General features: G+C 39.8%; 1 pseudogene; it reads left to right on the top strand.

Annotated features, from left to right (window-relative positions):
• The first annotated feature begins 2,220 nt into the window (after window positions 1–2,220).
• LOC114704964 lies at window positions 2,221–3,214 on the top strand (annotated as a pseudogene).
• The last annotated feature ends 9,940 nt before the right edge of the window (window positions 3,215–13,154 follow it).

The following is a 13,154-nucleotide window of genomic DNA, read 5'->3' as shown; positions in this document are numbered from 1 at the left end:
TGCTTCCGGCTGAATGATGGGTGTTGGTTGGCTCTTGGGGAAAAGGGGAAAGTGGTTTCTGAAGTCCTGGGATGATGATGGGAGTCCTGGAATGAAGTTCTGCTGGCCCCTTGTTCTGCAGCTGTCCATCCTTTGTGGTGTGGCTGGGAGCCTCTTGTCTGACAAGATACTGGTAACAGAGAAAAAGCTTAGAGAAAAAAGAATCATTATTACTTTTCTTTGGAGTTGACATTTATCTGAGGTAGATCTGGCCTTAGTACTCTACTTAATTTTTACCCGAGACAAGCCTTATTAGAGGTAGTTTATTTAAGACACCTGTTCCCTTCATTAGTTTAGCATTTAGGAAATGCATGTGATCAGTTGCTGAGTATTGAACAATGATAGACTGTTATATTACATTTTTTCTTACCGCCTGGATATCTCTGATCGTCCTTTTGCCCCCAGCTCTGTGTGGCCCTAGTTGGGAAAAGAAGGGGTGATACCTTATTCCTCTGGAATTGGTGAGAAGGGAGTGGTTCCTGAGGTCCTCTGGAGCTTGAGAGTACAAGGCCCTGCTTGTTTTACTGTATATGAAGAGAGATTTTCCTGGGATGGAGGTGAGAGAAAAGGTTTTAGATGAGACAGGTGGACCCAGTTAGGAAAGCCCTTGAGTTTAGCAGCTGTAGGAGTCACAAGAATTACCTTGAAGGGTCCCTGCCACTTAGGGGGAAGGGGTGAAGGGGGCTGGCCTGGAGGGAAGAGAAGAACCTGATCCCCATGTGGACTGGAGGTAGGCAATTATTGTCACATGGCTGAGGTAAGGAATAATCTGTAAAGCTCCATAGCATAGACCTTAGGTGACATAAAAGGGGCATTAACAGACTATCTAGAACAGTTGGAGGGTCAGATAAAAGACCTGGTGTTAGAACTGGCCTTCCATACATTAGTTCAAATGGAGAAATTGAAAGAGGCTTTTTAGGAAGAGCCCAGAACCTGAGAAGAGCTAGAGGCAATAATCTTACCCAGTCAAGGTGAAGTTCCTGTGACATCTTCGTAAGAATGGTTTTTAAAGACAGGTTGGTAGGATCCACCTTTCCTGAGGATTGAGGATGGTATGGGATATGAAAATGCCAAGGAATGTTAAGAGCCTTAGTTAGTGTCTGAGAAATCTGAGAGGTGAACTCCAGACCATTGTCAGACTGAAGGGAAGCAGGACCCCAAACCGAGGAATAATTTCTTGGAGAAGGAGGTCTGCAAAACATGCCAACCATGGGGGCTGTTGTGAATCCCTATCAATTTCTCATGGGACTGTATGTGTGAGGGCCTGTGTCTGAATGACATGTGTTCTCTCTTCATCTAATTGGTTCTCTCTCTCTCTCTCTCTCTCTCTCTCTCTCTCTCTCTCTCTCTCTCGCTCGCTCTCTCTCTCTCTCTTTGGTTTTTCGAGACAAGTTTTCTCTGTGTAGCTTTGCACCTTTCATAGATCTCGCTCTGTAGACTGGCCTCAAACTCACGAAGATCTGCCTGCCTATGTCTCCGGAGTGCTGGGATTAAAGGCGTGCCCCACTACAGCCTGGCCTAATGTTTACTATATTTTGCATATGTTTGTCCTGTGTGTGTGTGTGTGTGTGTGTGTGTGTGTGTGTGTGTGTGTGTGTGTTCAGAGACTGATTGGGGATCCTTCCTCAATTGCTCTCACCTCATTCATTGAGATGGTTGGCCCCAGAGCTTCTCATTTCAGTTGGTGTAGCTGGGAGGCTCTTACTGTGAGGATCTCAACTCTCCCTTCCCAGGGATGGAATGAGAATGTGAGACTGCATGCAACATGTCATGTGTTACATGGTGTTTCCAGGAGTTCTTTGAGAGGCTTTAGATATTCATCATAGTCCTGAGACATGGGTGTCATCAGCCTCATTTGATAGATGAAGAGACTGGGGTTCAGTAACTTGAGAAGTGTGCATGGAAACTGAAGAGTATGCTCAGAACCCACACCCAGCCTTTCTTTTTTTAATTAAAAAGTACTATTTTTTTTATTTTAGGTGTATGGGTTTTTGCCTACATACATGTTTGTGCACCATGTCTATGTCTTGCCTGTGGAGATGAGAGGAAAGGGTCAGATCCCCTGGAACTGGAGGCACAGGCAGCTCTGAACAAGCTGGTTCCCTGGAACAACAGTCAGTGCTACTAACTTTGGAACCATCTCACTAGCCTGTATCTGCCCTTTCTCCCTCTATAGCTGACATGTGTCAGGTGACACATAAATGAATGTGATTATCTTATAGGCCCCACCATGTGGATGATTCCAGAGCAGAACCAAAGCTGGGTTTCAGAGTTTATCATGCTTGGCTTCTCCAGTGACCCCACAACCAACAGCATCCTCTTCATTTTGTTCCTTCTCATCTACCTATGCTCAGTCCTTGGCAATGGGCTCATCATCATGCTGATCTGCCTGGACACACAGCTGCACACTCCCATGTACTTCTTCCTCTGTATACTTGCCCTGTTGGATATGTGCTATGTCACCACCACCATGCCCCAGATGTTGGTGCATCTTCTTGCTCACTCTCAGACCATCTCCTTTGCTGGCTGCTGGCTACAGATGTATGTGTTTGGTTCTCTGGCTGCTACTGAAAGCACCTTGTTTGTTGTTATGGCTTATGACAGATATGTGGCCATTTGCTACCCACTGCGTTATACTGTAATCCTCAACTGGGGACTGTGCATACAGTTGGCAGCTGGGTCTTGTGTCTGTGGTTTTCTCTCTGTTTTGTTACATACTTTCTTCACCATGAGTCTGCCATATTGTGGGCCCAACAAGGTCAACCACTACTTCTGTGAGGGCCCTGCAGTGCGTAGCCTGGCTTGTTTGGATACCCACATCATTGAGATGGTGGACCAGCTCTTGAGTGTTTTTATGGGTATTATTCCAATTTCCCTCATTGTGGCCTCCTATGTTCATATTGCCATGGCAATTATGGAGATCAAGTCCACCCAGGGCCGCTGTAAGGCTTTTTCTACCTGTGTATCCCACCTGACTGTGGTTACACTCTTCTATGTTCCAGCCACTTACATCTACATTAGGCCCAACTCGAGCTACTCCCCTGAGCGAGACAAGCAGGTCTCACTCTTTTACAATGCCTTCACAGCCTTGCTCAACCCCCTGGTCTACAGTCTGAGAAACAAAGACATCAAGAGGGCATTTCTCAAGGTGACAGGGTATGGTAGGGTAGATTAGTCACCCACAATCCAGGGGAAGTTGGAGTGATAATCCCTTTTTGGTAAAGGGACAACATCTTTATTTAATTAGCTGTCCTATGCATTTGACCAACATAGCACTTGATAACTAGGTCAATCCACTGTGAAACCAAGGTGGCTATCTTGATTGACAGGCTACACTAAGGTACAATTCCAAAAACCGCAGTAATCTTACTCGATCATTGCTGCAAAGAACCATTTTTTGCTCTATCTCAGCTGTAGCTTGGGAATGACCTTCTGAACTTTCACATCCATCCTGAAGTAGAAATCTTATCTCCAACATGATCACCATGGAACAGAAGGAGAGGAACAGTGGACAAACTCACAATGACTCAGCTCCCAAGAGTGACCTGCTTCTCTGTCCACATGTTCTTTTGGCCAAAGAAAGTAGCATGGTCCAGCCTGACAGCAGCAGGTGGAAAGTTTTTTGTCTAGACAGAAGTAATACAAATTCTGTGTCCGTGGACTGATATGTTGGCTGCTCTACTTAGAAGGCAGCAAGTAGTATTCATTATGTAGTCTGGAATATTTTTAGAAAATAACAGCATACCTATAAACAAACACAAAACATGCTAACTGTGGAGAGCATGACAGTAGAGACAGCAGAAGGCTGAGACCTATATGCTAACACAGTGTGTGTTGTCATGACAGAAGTGAGTTGATAGATTGTGGAACAGTAGTAATATAACTCAGAGAACACACTTCACACATGAATTCAGTGTGGTCTATGGGGAAAGATGATGACCTCATCTGTCAAAAGACCACTCTAGAATGAAGAAAGCTGGGTTCTTCTCAGAGCCTTCCCAACTTTTCTCCTCACAGGCAGAAGCCAAGGGCATGTCCAACTGTTGACTATGACTACTGGCTCCTTTCTACACTTTCCTGGTGGTGGGTATGGATTACCTCTCATCTTCAGAGTAGCTCTTACCTGACCAATCAGCAGATTCCTTTCTCATTTAGTACCTGAATTATTCTTTCCTAAGGGGGCCTCAGGCCCACCAGTTTTATTCTGGGGTCACATTTGTTGTATAGTTTATCCTCATTACTATTGTTGATATATATAGTTTTTTTAGAATTCTCCCATTTCCTAGACTATCAGGAACTGTTCACATTCCTGAAGACAGCCTTTAACTTTCAATCTTTCTTCATTCTCCTCTGCAGTGCTGTGATTACAGGATGGGACACCATACAGAGGAGAATTTTTGCTTTTTGATGATGTCCTTTGTGTTATAAAAGTTTTTACTTTGATATAATACAATTCATATAATTTAAAAAATATATAAAGATGGATTTTACTTAGGTAGCCCAATCTCTTCTGGAACTTAATGCAGACCAGGCTGGCATCAAATGCAGCATCCTTCAATCTCTGACCTAGTAGTGCTAGATTTAAACATATACTTCACACCACCTGACCAAGCAATTTTGTCTCTTGTCATTTTGAAGTAGAACTAAAAAATTATTTCTTGATCCAATATCATGAAAATTTACTACCATGGTGTTTTTTTTTAAAGTTACTTTTAGATTTTGATCCTTTCTGAATGAATTATTTTGTATGATATATTGCAAGGGCCCATTTACATTCATTTTTATGTGGATATCTATGTATGCAGTCAGACTTCCTCTTCAGACTTTCTTGGACCGCCAGTCCTCAAACAATGACATGGAGCCTTATTATTGATTATGAAAGTTTGGCCTTTAGCTTAGGTTTGTTCCTAACTAGCTCTTATAGCTTAAATTAATTGATTCTATTAATGTAAACTCTGCCATGTGAGTTTTTTACCTCTCTTGCATTTGGTATGTTAGACTTGCTCAGCATCTTGCTGGCATCAACCTCATGAGCCTAGATTCATCCCAAGTTCCTCTCTTTCCCCAAAAGTTCTGCCAATTCTCCCCTGACAAACTATGTACAATCAGCTCTTTATTAAGCCAATCAGAAGGCACCTTTTACATGAGGCAATCAAATATCCCACATTTCCCCCTATTTGTCTAAATGAAAAGGCAAGGGTGAACTCTAACACAATAAAACTTTATACAATAAGAACAATTGTTAAATGAAATTACATTTACAATGTCCAGTCTGTTAGTATTTAGCAAATTCAGAGACATTATCTATCCTATCTTTTACCTAAACTACATTCTATCATAATGAATTACCTAAAAATATCTCTTTAGAACTTAAACAATTTTCTTAGAAAAACAACATGAGCTTTTAAGTCTCTCAACCTCATAAACTTTGTACCCCTTTTGTAAGTTACTTTTTGGAATATAGTAACAAAGAAAACATAGGTATAACTACCTCGTAATAAAAAAGGTGTAACTATCTAGTCTTCAACCCTCATCAGAGACCCAAGGGAGATAAAATTTTATCTGATAATCAGAAAATGAAGAGCAAACATTATCTAACACTATAGAAATGACATGGACAACTGGCTGTGTGACGAGTCACCCAAGGTTCCTCTGCAACCTTGGGGAATCCATTTTTGGCCTATAGGCCTAGACTATCTGACAAACTTTTCTGTGAAGCAGGAAGTTTTGAAGGACTGTCCTGCCTTGTCTTGGCAAAGTTTGGTAGTCACATTCTTTTGTGTCCTGCTATCCAATTTGGACAGCATACTGTGAGCAGTTGAGGCAAGCAAAGTTTCTTGCTGAGTGGCTAAATTTGCCACAATGAAAGCAAACTCCATATGGAGATTCTTCAATGCCCATTATCCTTTTTGAAGTAGATTGGTGCTGCCAGGAGCAGACATATCGCCTTGTTATAAAAAGCCTTATGCTATGAAAACATCTGAAATGCCAAATTAAGTAGGTCTTTGAAGTGTTTGAAGACCACCTATCTATCTAAAATATATCTCTGTTTGACCCTGAAAGCATACCTAACATGACTCCAAGTTTGATTGTTATAGATGACTAACCACTAACCTGTATTTAATTAGTATCTTAAATAGTTTGTAATAACTTTCAAGGACTAGAACTATACATTACATTTTTTAATGAGCTGCATAGGCACAATAGCTTAAACAATGGTAGAAACACACAGTATGCTAAAACATAATAACCTGAAATTTGTTTTAATATACAAAAATCTCTTAAACAAGAATAGAAACATATATGCAGTATATTCTAACTTTAAATTTACATCAATATACAAAAATCCATACCAATGTAAAATATCTGTGATTAATCGTTGCTTTCTAGTTTAAAAGTAGATTCAGAAATCCACCGTTTTATTCTACCATTCCTATGTCCCCCTTTTTTATCTTTTTAGAGGGAGATCCCTGAATCTAATTGTGGTTTTTTAGTTTTTATCCTAACCATGACCAACAATAACTTGCAACCAACTCCCCTAAACAATGATTAACATCCACAACCCATCAAACGACAAAAACTGTAGTTGGTTGTTTTTCTCTTTTCTTTTGGCTCTTTGTTTTTTGGTCTCTGAGGACCCTCTACCCAGCTTTCAAATAAATTCACAGAGTCTTGTTATTACTTATAAATGCCCAGCCTTAGCTTGGCTTATTTCTAGCCAACTTTTCTTAACTTAAATTATCCCATCTACCTTTTGGCTCTGGGATTTTTCCTTTTCTTACTTCTGTACATCTTACTTTCACTCTTACTCCATGGCTGGCTGTGTGCCTGGGTGGTAGGCTCCCAGGCTTCCTCTCCTCCTTTTCTCTCTCCTTCTTTTCATATTCCAAGATTTCTCCTTCAATTTATCCTCTCTGTCTGCCAGCCCCATCTATTTCTCTCTCCTGCCTTGATATTGGCTATTCAGCTCTTTATTAGACCATCAGGTGTTTTACACAGCCACAGTAACACAATTTCACAGAGTTAAACAAATGCAACATAAAAAAGTAACAACCTTTCTTGCAGGCTGCAAGAATATATCATAGAGATCCAGTTGTGTATTAAAGCTGAACTTTGACTGGCCAAGGGTCTGTCAAAAGCAATGCCATTTATTATGAATATTTGGTGTTACCCAGCCTTTAATATTTCAGCTGTCTTCTGCTATGAAATCCTTGTGTGCCCAGACCTATTGGTAAACAGTTCAGCTCCCCAGATCTGCTTAACCCACTAAGTTACTAACTGCCCTGCTGAGCTTAAGAGGCAAGCTGGCAGGAGACAAACCCTGTGCTAATGAAGCTCAGACCATTCCCTCTCTTGAGGAGGCCTAGTGGTTCTCTAGAGCATTTGGACTGAAAATAAAAGAGGTTTTTACATATCAAGGTGAGAGGTCAAACAACATTCCTGAAGAGGCAGGGAACAAGGGGCCCAGGGAAAGAAAGGGCAGGCATTTTCTGTAGACAGAGAGAGAACAGCATGGGGAGAGAGAAGAGAGGATGACAGAGGTTCCACAGATGGTAAGCAGATCTTGAGTAGAGTGTTCTGAGTGCCAGGAGTAGAGAGTAGCAGAGATGGAGAAAGAGGATACAGAGGATGAAGATGAGGTTGAAAGCATAGGAGTTAGTCCTTAGCTGGACTATGAGCTAGGGAACTAGAAAGAACTGTAGTTATGGAGATAAGATTTCATCCTAGAGAAATAAAGTAGACTGATATAGAGCTTGTAATGTCTAGAGTTTTTCCTGCCTCGAATGCCTGGTGAAACTATAGCTGAATTGATGTAATTTTGTCTTAGAGGAATAAAGTTAACAGACATAAGAATATAGTGTATGTAGATTGTTTTCCCTGTTATTCCATGCTGGACATAGCAAAGCCCCCTTGGAACCTAGGTAATCAATAAACCTTAAAATACTATGTGTAGTGGGTAGCCATTCCAGCTTTGATCTGGAAATTCAAACCCCACTGAGGCTTCAGCAACTGTCACACCTACAAGGCAGGGCCAAGGGAAATGCCAGGACACCCGAGATCTAGGTGGGCCAGTGCAATCTTTGTTCCTGGACACTAGACGATGGAGGCTGACTGAGCAAAGCTCCAGAGAACACTGCTGGACTTCGATACACCTTCCCCAGACCCCACAACCTACCTTTTCCTTTTTTGTAAGTTACCCACTGAATAAATCTTCCTTTTAAATACGTGGAGTGGCCATAGTAATTTCACCAATATCAGCTCAGTTGGTAGAGCATGAGACTCTTAATCTCAGGGTCCTGGGTTCATCTCTAAAGACAAAAAGGTTGTAAGACAAAGCTTCGAGGAAATTTGGGATACCATGAAAAGTCCAAACCTAAGAATAATAGGGATAGAAGAAGGAGAAGAATACCAACTCAAACGCACAGAAAATATATTCAACAAAATCATAGAAGAAAACTTTCCTAACCTAAAGAAAGAAATACCTATGAAGATACAAGAAGCTTACAGAACACCGAATAGGCTGGATCCAAAAAAAGTCCCCTTGCCACATAATAATCAAAACACTAAACACACAGAACAAAGAAAAAATATTAAGAGCCACAAAGGAAAAAGACCAAGTAACATATAAAGGTAAACCCATCAGAATAACACCAGACTTCTCAATAGAGACTATGAAAGCTAGAAGGTCATGGACAAATCTTATGCAGACACTAAGAGACCACAGATGCCAACCCAGACTATTATACCCAGCAAAACTCCCAATCAATATAGGCAGAGTAAATAAAATATCCCAGGATAAAACCAGATTTAATCAATACCTGTCCACAAACACAGCCCTACAAAAAGCACTAGAAGGGAAAATCCAACCAAAGAAGCTAAACATATTCATGAAAAATCAAGCAATAGATAATCCCACACCAACATACACCAAGGAAGGACAACACAACACAACCACAAAAAATAACAGGAATTAACAATCACTGGTCATTAATATCCATCAATATCAATGGTCTCAACTCACCTATAAAAAGACACAGGCTAACAGAATGGATAAGAATACAGGACCCATCCATCTGCTGAATACAAGAAACACACTTTAACTTCAAAGACAGACACTACCTCCAAGTAAAGGGCTGGGAAAAGGCTTTCCAAGCAAATGGACCCAAGAAACAAGCTGGTGTAGATATCCTAAAATCTAATGAAATAGACTTCAAACTAAAATCAATCAAAAGAGATCAGGATGGACATTACATATTCATCACCGGAAAAATCCACCAAGATGAAGTCTTGATTCTAAACATTTATGCTCCAAATACAAAAGCACCCACATTCATAAAAGAAACACTACTAAAGTTTAAAATGCACATCAAACCCCACACATTATTAGTGGGAGATTTTAACACACCACTCTCACCAAAAGATAGATCTACCAGACTGAAACTTAACAAAGAAATAAAGGACCTAACAGATGTTATGACTCAAATGGACTTAATAGATTTCTACAGAACATTCCATCCTAACACAAAAGAATATACCTTCTTCTCACCACCCCATGGAACCTTCTCAAAACTTGACCACATGCTTGGACACAAAACAAATCTCAACAGATACAAAAAAATTGGAATAACCTCCTGTATCTTATCAGATCACCATGCCTTAAAGTTAGACCTCAACAACAGCAAAAATTACAGAAAACCCAAAATCTCATGGAAACTGAATAATGCCCACCTGAAACATCAATGGGTCAAGGAAGAAATAAAGAAATAAATTAAAGATTTCCTAGAATTCAATGAAAATGAAAGTACAACATACCCAAACTTATGGGACACTATGAAAGGAGTGCTAAGAGGAAAATTTATAGCTCTAAATGCACACATAAAGAAGATGGAGCAATTACCCTGATACCCAAACCACACAAAGATGCAACAAAGAAAGAACTACAGACCAATCTCCCTCATGAACATTGATGCAAAAACACTCAACAGAATATTGGCAAACCGAATCCAAGAATACATCAAAACAATTATCCATCACGACCAAGTAGGATTCATCTCAGGGATGCAAGGATGGTTCAACATACGAAAATCAGTCTATGTAATACACCATATAAACAAACTGAAAGAAAACACCACATGATCATCTCCTTAGATGCTGAAAAAGCCTTTGACAAAATCCAACACCCCTTCATGATAAAGGTCTTAGAATGATCAGGAATACAAGGAACATTTTTAAACATAATAAAGGCAATTTATTGCAAGCCAACAGCAAACATCAAATTAAACGAACAGAAACTCAAAGCGATACCACTAAATTCAGGAACAAGACAAGGCTGTCCACTCTCAATATAGTACTAGAAGTTCTAGCCAGAGCAATAAAACAAGAAAAGGCGATCAAAGGGATACAAATTGGCAAGGAAAAAGTCAAACTTTCACTATTTGCAGATGATATGATAGTATACATAAGCGACCCCAAAACCTCTACCAGAGAACTCCTACAGCTGATAAACTCCTTCAGTAAAGTGGCAGGATACAAGATCAACTCAAAAAAATCAGTAGCCCTCCTATACACAAATGATAAAAGGGCTGAGAAAGAAGTCAGAAAAACATCACCCTTTACAATAGCCACAAATAATGTAAAATACCTTGGGATAACACTAACTAAACAAGTGAAGGACCTTTTCGATAAGAACTTTAAATCTCTAAAGAAAGAAATTGAAGAAGATATCAGAAAATGGAAGGATCTCCCATGCTCATGGATAGGTAGGATTAACATAGTAAAAATGGCAATCTTACCAAAAGCAATCTACAGATTCAGTGCAATCCCCATCAAAATCCCAACACAATTCTTCACAGACTTGGAAAGAAAAATACTCAACTTCATATGGAAAAACAAAAGACCCAGGATAGCTAAAAGTATCCTATATGATAAAGCAACATTTGGAGGCATCACCATCCCTGAACTCAAACTCTACTATAGAGCTATAGTAATAAAAACAGCTTGGCACTGGTATAAAAACCGACATATGGACCAATGGAATCGAATTGAAGACCCTGACATTAATCCATGCACATATGAACACCTGGTTCTTGACAAAGGAGCCAAAACTATACAATGGAAAAAAGAAAGTATCTTCAACAAATGGTGCTGGCATAACTGGATCTCAATATGTAAAAGATTACAAATAGATCCATATCTGTCACCATGCACAAAACTCAAGTCCAAGTGGATCAAAGACCTGAACATAAATCCATTTATACTAAACTTAATAGAAAAGAAAGTAGGAAGCACTCTAATGCATTGGCACTGGAGACCATTTCTTAAATATAACACCAACAGAACAGACCCTGAGCACAACAATTAATAAATGGGACCTCTCAAAATTGAGAAGCTTTTGCAGGGCAAAAGACACAGTCAATAAGACAAAAAGACAGCCAACAGAATGGGAAAAGATCTTCACCAACCCCACATCTGACAGAGCATTGATCTCCACAGTATATAAAGAACTCAAATGAAACTAGACATCAAAATACTGAACAGTCCAATTAAAAATGGGCTAAAGAGCTAAACAGAGAATTCACAAAACAAGAATCACAAATGGCTGAAAGACATTTAAAGAAATGCTCAACATCCTTGATCATCAGAGAAATGCAAATCAAAATGACTCTGAGATACCACCTTACACCTGTCAGAATGGCTACGATCAAAAACACCAATGACAGTCAATGTTGGAGAGGATGTGGAGCAAAGGGAACACTCCTCCACTGTTGGTAGGAATGTAAGCTTGTACAACCACTGTGTAAATCAGTATGGCGGTTTCTCAGAAAATTAGGAATTGAACTAACTCAAGACCCAGCCATGCCACTCTTGGGCATATACCCAAGGAATGCTAATTCATACCATAAAGATACATGCTCAGCTATGTTCATAGCAGCACTATTTGTAATAGCCAGAACCTGGAAACAACCTAGATGCCCATCAATGGAAGAATGGATGAAAAAAATGTGGTACATATACACAATGGAGTACTACTCAGCAGAGACAAACAATGAAAGCATGAAATTTGCAGGCAAATGGATGGAACTAGAAAAAATCATCCTGAGTGAGGTAACCCAAACCTAGAAAGACAGTCATAGTATGTACTCACATAAGTGGATTCTAGATGTAAAATAAAGAACAATCAGACTACAACCCATAGAACCATGGAGGCTATATATATAGCATGTAGGTCCCTAGGACGACTGTGGCTTATAATACATTTCTGTTTTACTCAATTATTGAAAAAAAATAGCCAAATGAATGGAAACACATGAACTATGAACCAAAGGCTGAGGGGCCCCCAGCTGGATTAGGTCCTCTGAATAGGTGAGACAGTTGATTGGCTTGATCAGTTTGGGAGGCAACTAGGCAATGGGACCAAGTCCTGTGCTCATTGCATGAGTTGGCTTTTTGAAACCTGGAGCTTATGCAGGGACACTTGGCTCAGTCTGGGAGGAAGGGACTGGACCTGCCTGGACTGAGTCTACCAGGTTGATCGAAGTCCTTGTGGGAGGATTTGCCCTGGAGGAGGTGGGAATGGGGGGTGGGCTGGGATTAACGGGAGGGGGTAGGAGGGGGGAGAATAGGGGAACCCGTGGCTGATATGTAGAAATGAATGGTATTGTAAAATAAAATAAAATAAACAAAACAAAACAAAACAAAAAAGAAATAAATATCACCTACAATATAAAAAAAAGAAAAATAAAAAACCACAACAAACCAATAAATAAATAAATAAAAGTCAAAAGTAGAAAAAAGATAAGAATACATACTCTATCAAGATGATAATAGAAAGATTAATGAATTAATTAATTTTAAACAATAAAAAATAAATAAAAATAGAAAAATATTAAACAAAACAAACAAACAAACAAACATTTTACTAAAGTTAAAAAAAAGGGAGAACTAGGGACTCATCATTCCTCTCCACATTCTATTCTTTCCCTTGTTTTATATATTTTAAATTTTTTTATCGGTGGATTCTGCTGGAGGATCCGATGCAGATATGCACTGGAGGGCTCCTGTTGCAAATCACCCTCTGGAACGATGGAAGGATTTTTCTACTAGCACATGGAGGA

Source organism: Peromyscus leucopus, chromosome 2 (genome assembly GCF_004664715.2).
Source record: "Peromyscus leucopus breed LL Stock chromosome 2, UCI_PerLeu_2.1, whole genome shotgun sequence".
In the NCBI taxonomy this organism is placed as follows: Eukaryota; Metazoa; Chordata; class Mammalia; order Rodentia; family Cricetidae; genus Peromyscus; species Peromyscus leucopus.
This window is presented reverse-complemented; position numbering and strand designations above follow the sequence as displayed.